General features: G+C 49.8%; 1 pseudogene; it reads left to right on the top strand.

Moving 5' to 3' along the window:
- The first annotated feature begins 2,002 nt into the window (after positions 1 to 2,002).
- Positions 2,003 to 3,308, top strand: LOC135182175 (uncharacterized; annotated as a pseudogene).
- The last annotated feature ends 2,842 nt before the right edge of the window (positions 3,309 to 6,150 follow it).

The following is a 6,150-nucleotide window of genomic DNA, read 5'->3' as shown; positions in this document are numbered from 1 at the left end:
CTGTACACACCTGCCTACACTGTTCACACGAGAGCAGATCAGACACGTTTGGCAAACAGCTCTTTCCCTCCATCCTAATTCACAATTTTAAAGGATGAGTCCTGTGTGGTTGTGGAGGATTTTTCATCTCCAGGTACACTGCAAACTGTGTTCCCATACTCTAATGCGTTTGGCACGGCAGTGGTTCCTTATAATTCCAGCTGCATGGGGAACTTGTTATCCAGCCATATAACACAAATCCTATTTCTTATCAGCTTTCCAATGAGACTTATGAAGCCAAGAGGATCTTGCATCAATTTAATACCCTCCTGGGGTATTAAATTGAAGCAATATCCTGCCACTACAGGACACTGCTGGGACTCTGCTTTCTGGTGTTCCTCCTGCCACTACAGGACACTGCTGGGACTCTGCTTTCTGGTGTTCCTCCTGCCACTACAGGACACTGCTGGGACTCTGCTTTCTGGTGTTCCAGCTGCAGCTGACAAAGCACTGGATGCAGCTGCCTGATTCAGATGGGTTTGGGCCCCGTCTCTTCCTCTGCCTAGCAACTGGAAGCCTAAATTCTTGACACTCTTCTTCTTCATAAATCCATAGTATCCCTTCAGACAGCTTTTAGTTACCAGCCTCCTGTGCCTTTCTGACATGCAGTCTCTGGTTGCAGTTTTTAGCCATGAACCTCTTGCATCTCTGTCTTCTTACCAGCAATGCTATTCCTCCACATCATACATTCAAGCTCTTTTTTCCCATCAGCTGGTTTGAAAAGAGAGTTAGTTATACTGGGGTGACTCAGGCATAGTGGAGCCTTTTATCCCCTGGCCATGCCTGTTGTGCAGTTGGCAGGCAGCTGAGCCTGAGCCTTCCTTGCACTGAGCTAACCAAGTTTTGTAGCTTTGCATAGCCTTTCATCTTCAGCTGCCATATTAATAGAGCACAGTAAATGAGGTTGGGCTATACACAGCATCTTCTAAATTTCAAATGCTTTGGCATTAAGCACCCACCCAATTGTTCATCACTTGGGGCTCAGGGAGCTCTCAGTGGGCAAATCACTACAGCTGCACAGTACAGTGAGATATTCCTTGCCAGCTTATGGAAGAAGTAGCAACAGTATTGATAGTGCTTTATTCACATTTATAAATGAAGACCAAAGTGTGTTTTTTATTGATTTCCCTGTTTAGTGCAAGATGCTCTTCAAAGTCACTGTGACTCCAGTGCTGAAAGCCCTCACAGATAAAAGCCAAATGGAGCAGGCACTGCTGGAGATGGAGAAGAGACTGGCAGCCGTAAGTGTAGAAATTAATCTTTCATTCTGGATCCTCATTCTGAATTTCTCCTGCTTCTGCAAAATATTAGCTGAATATTAATTGCCTCCGAATGGCAGGTTATAAAGTAGACTGCTCCTGTTGTAATGAAGGGGGAAGAGACATATTAAAATGCTAATTCTAAGGCCAGAGATCGACTGTTGCTTACCTTAGTGCTGAGTAACAGTGCTGCAAGCTCTGAGGAAAACCTGGTCAGTAAACAGGGAACCCAAGAGTGCCCTGTAGTGGCAGCCACAATGAGCACTGCTTCCTCACTCATGACACATGCCTGCCCTGGTGCAGAAGTACCAATACCTTGTCCCTGCTGCTGGATGGCTTCTCAGGGAGTGTAAAAAACAGGTAAAAAGGGAACCTTCAGAGAAACCTCCTGAACAGGTATGTTCCTCCATAGGCCCCACTGCAGGAATTGCCTGTGGCAAGAACATATCACTGCATGTGGTGAGAAGACATCACTTCTGGGAGAAGGAGCACATGGTGGGTCGGGGGTATGCCCCACTCCCAAACCTCTCACTTCTGTGGGACAGTTTGAGAATAAGCATTACACAGGGAGATAGAACTGTTGATCCTGAGTTCAGTACTCAAGAGTCCTAGACTGATACACAATTAGCTAAAAGTTTCTTGTTTGGATACTATTGCTGCACCTTTAATGGCTTGCTTCCTACTTGCTACTTCCTCAGAAAGATGTGGAGATTTTGGACATGAAATCCATGTCCAACTGCTGAAGGAGAACTTGAGTCATTGCCGTCTCAGTTGAGTAATCAGCACCTAAAGCTTTATGAAGAACTAGGCTTCTTGAAGCTCTCAAACACCTTAATGGAGCTGCACACACTCATTTCCAGTGCCAAGCAGCCCCTTTGCACAACAGATAACTCTTGCCAGACCTCCCCTGGCCCGTGCCAGACCTGTGTTCTGGGCAAGAACTCGTGCTGGCCGTTTTGCCAAGGAAGAGGGATTTGCAGCAACTTGGATCAGCCTCGGTCCCGCTGCATGATGGTCAGTGAGCAGTATGGAGACTCCTCCGTGAGGAACCAGGTCACTCAGGGTAACACATCTACAGGCGACCTAAACACAGCTTCAGGAGATAAAGTCATCCCTGTTGCTACAGCAGCATGTGGCAGGCAAAACATGTCTTTGCAGGTAAAATATGGTTTGGAAACACAGAGCTGTGCTAAGCAGCTTTGTGTGTGCTGCACTAACAGTCCATTTTTGGAGGGCAGCCAGAAGAAGAACTGTTCTATGCCACAGCGGATCCCTCCAGCAACTCCAATGCCTCTACCAACTCCAATGAGGAAGGCATTCAGGAGAGGCATTCAAGGACTTCAGCGTGTGACACCATTACAACAGAAGCAACCTCAAGTTTGCTACCTTCCCATACAAAAAGAAAAGTCTGGACAAGGAGACTGGGGTGACAGACAGCAAGACGAAAAGGGCAGCTGTAGAGAACAAAGCAAATCAAAGGCCAGGAAGGACTCCCTGGAACAAAGCAGTGGGAAGGAATAAAACAGGCACGCTAGAGGAAAGAAGAGCTCTCTCATTGTGCTGACAGTGAAGGTGAATCAAAAGCAGGCAAAGGGGATTACAGAGCTGGAAAAGCTCCAGAAGAAATTACTTTCCTAGATACATGGGTTGCTCTTGATTTAGGTAAGCTCTGACCGCTTTTTGCGACTCCCCATCAGCGGATCCTCGGCAGCGCTCAGCAGAAGCGTATCAAGAATTTCCCCACCCTGCTCCAATAAAAACCTGCGACAACTCACAGACAAAAAGAGGAGAAGTTTGGAAATGAAAAAAAGAGCAAATCTTGCCAGTGTAAAAAGGAATGTCTGGGATTCCTCCCCTCAGGAGAATGTATTTCCCCTGTGTAGCAGCACAGGTGAAAAGCAGATGAGCAGCTTCACCCTGCGGAGCCCTGCAGCCTCCGAGGAGTCATTCCCCATCACTGCGCTGGCTCGCAGCACACAGCCTGCCTGCTCCTCTAGTTCTGGACAGTGATTACTTCCGATTGAAGTGGTTGTGCTCACTTTTCAGAACCCCCAGCACACCCTTGGCTATCACCATTGCAGTGTATTCCTCCAAACGTGTTACCTGCTCATGCCTAGATGCTTGGAATTTGTAGTGCCCACATTGGATAAGAATTGGGGGGAAGCCCTGCCATAGGTAGGCAAGCTGATGGCATCTGTGTTAGTTTATCCCCTGGATCCCACAATTAACATCCCATTTAGCCAGCAGAATGGGTATCTGCAGAGTCTACTGAGGCATTCCCCCAGGAGGAGAGAGCAGGGCAGAGCACAGGCAGGTAGCTCAATCAGACTGAGCACTGAGATCTAATGGAAACTTTTCAACTAGATAGATGAAATATGCCTCTATGGCCAGAGTTTTGACTCCATTTCTCACTCATAGTCTCTATATTGGTTTGTATGGCTCAAAGTTCAGCTTTTGGCTCCCTAGGCCATTGTAGTGTTGTTTCTGGTGATTTTGATAAGGTTCAGATTGTCCCAGGAGTTTGTGAACGTTTGACAGGGGACAAGTTTTAGCTGAGGAAAACCAAATCCAGCTTCTCAGGTTATGAACTGTTGCATTCTTCTCCTTCTAGGTTGACATTTCTTGGTTTCAGAAATTCAGGAAATTATTTTAGTTTGTACTTTGTCTCTCTTATCTCTTGGCTAATTAAGGGAATTCTCCAAGATAAAGGGCAGTGGGTCTCAAACAGAAGCAGAAAGATGTGGTGTTCAAATTCAGCTGATGAAGGCACAGATGGATAATTCTCATCCTTTAGAAACCTGCATCCTCTCTAGTAAGTGGCCTGCTCCAAAACTGCCACATTAGAAAGGACAGCCTACTTACCTCACCTGGTATATGCAGCAGCAGAAGCATTGGGCAGCAGAGAAGCTCTTTCACAGGTACTCACTGTGTCTCTCAGTAGCTTCCACTGCTCCTGATTTCTGTTGGTTTAGTTTCCCAGTGGAGATGTTACTGGCAAAAGAAGCATTTTGCTGCTGATGAAACAGCCTATTGCCACAAATAACACTGGCCCAGCTTTGTTGTCCTGAGGGCCAAGCCTAGGATCCCTTTTTCCTAGCTTAATAAATGAATTTTGTCTTCACCAAATCCCAGTGCCTTTGTGTTGTTCTTTGGGAGAGGCAGATCCTGTCTCAGTGGGTGAGCAGTGCAAATGCTTTTCAGCCCTTCGGCTCTTCTGGACTGTAGAACTGGGAGGATTCTTTTCTCTTCCTCCCCATCTCCTTTCTGATGTTTGAAGAAGGAAGTCTCCACCCTTCCACTTCAGCATTGGTTTGATAAAGTTGATTAGCACGGAGAAGGTGGGGGGTCAGGTGCGGGGACCCCTCAAAGCCATGGGGACCCCTCAAAGCTCAGCAGAGGGGCTTGGGTGATGGCTGCCAACAGCAGCGGCTATTCATTTCACTTCATTTCGCAATTTTCTGGGCAAAATCTGCTCGTGGGGCTGTCACTCCTCGCGTCGCCTTCTGGGGTAGAGGGGACGAGACACAGGGCCCCTACGCAGCCTGGGCTTGGATGCTCATCCAGGCTGCACGCAGCCAGCTCCAGCAGGCATGGCTTGAGCTTGGAGGAGACCTCTGGAGTAGATGCTGCAAGCGCACGTCCGAGCCGCAGTCCAGCTCTGGCCCCCCGAGGGTGAGCACGGGCGCCGTGGGGTCCAATGTCGAGCTGCCCTGGGGGCTCACGCAGACCCCACCCGCATATACACTACCACACACAGAAGCGACCGCAAGCAGATAGAACGGCAGGGCAGCCAGCAGTGCCTCCCCCTGGCATTGGCCATGTCCCCAGGGAGGCAGGGGGAATCCCAGGGGTGTCATCCTGGATCCTACTCGCCAACCCCAACACACCTGTCCTTGACTGAGGCTCCACCACAGTTTTTCACTGCCAGCAAGGATATTTGTCCCAATATGGCCATGGTGATGGTGAATCCTCTCCCAGCCCACCAACAAGAAAACAGAGCTGACAGCTCTGCCCCATGCCCAAGGGCTGCAGCCCCACCAGGAGTGGGTTCCCTCTCTCAGCATATGCAGCTTCCAAGCTCGCTGTCTCTGTGACAGAACCAGACATGCTGCCTAGGCACACAGGGCCCTGCACATGCAGCTTCTCCTAGCCTTGCCCCACATGAGCTAGCCAACACCTCTGCTTGTGGCACCTCATCCCACCCTTTGCCAAAGGTCCCTGGGGAAGGGCATCAGGGGGTAATCCCTGCAGCAGCACAGCCAAGAGAGACTCCAGTCTGTTTGTGGCCACTTATTTGGGACAATTTTCTGCTAAACTGAGGTTCTGTCCTGCTTTCTTGAGGGAGAGCCTGGGAGAATGGGGAGGATGGTGACCAAAAGTCAGTGACACCCAGGCATCCATGGGCACGGAGCGTAAGAGTGCAGATGACATCCTCTGCCCCACATCCCTAGCCGCACAGGCAGACAGGCAGCTGCTGTGTGGCATCTTTTCATCTGCTGGTGAGTCACTTGCAGAGGAGGAAACACTGACGGCACGGGGGATATGGAGATGCTGCTGCACCTATGCCTTGTGCTCAAGGCACCCTGATGACTGCCGAATGTGGGGCACAGCCACTTTCCTTCTCACAGGCCTGCTGCATGCTCAGCACTGTGGCTACCCCATCCACAGGATGAGACTGGTTGACTGGTGGGTGGACCCCAGTGCTGCAGTGCCCAGCGCTTTGCAGGCCTCATCAGCAGTCCCCCTGGGCTCTGCCACTGCCTGTCTCTTCCTGCATGCAGCCTCCCCAGTGCTAATCCCTTGGATTATCTGCCTGCTCTTGTCTGCTTTGTGGTGGGCCACTGCACCGGCA

Source organism: Pogoniulus pusillus, chromosome 16 (assembly GCF_015220805.1).
Source record: "Pogoniulus pusillus isolate bPogPus1 chromosome 16, bPogPus1.pri, whole genome shotgun sequence".
NCBI lineage: Eukaryota > Metazoa > Chordata > Aves > Piciformes > Lybiidae > Pogoniulus > Pogoniulus pusillus.
This window is presented reverse-complemented; position numbering and strand designations above follow the sequence as displayed.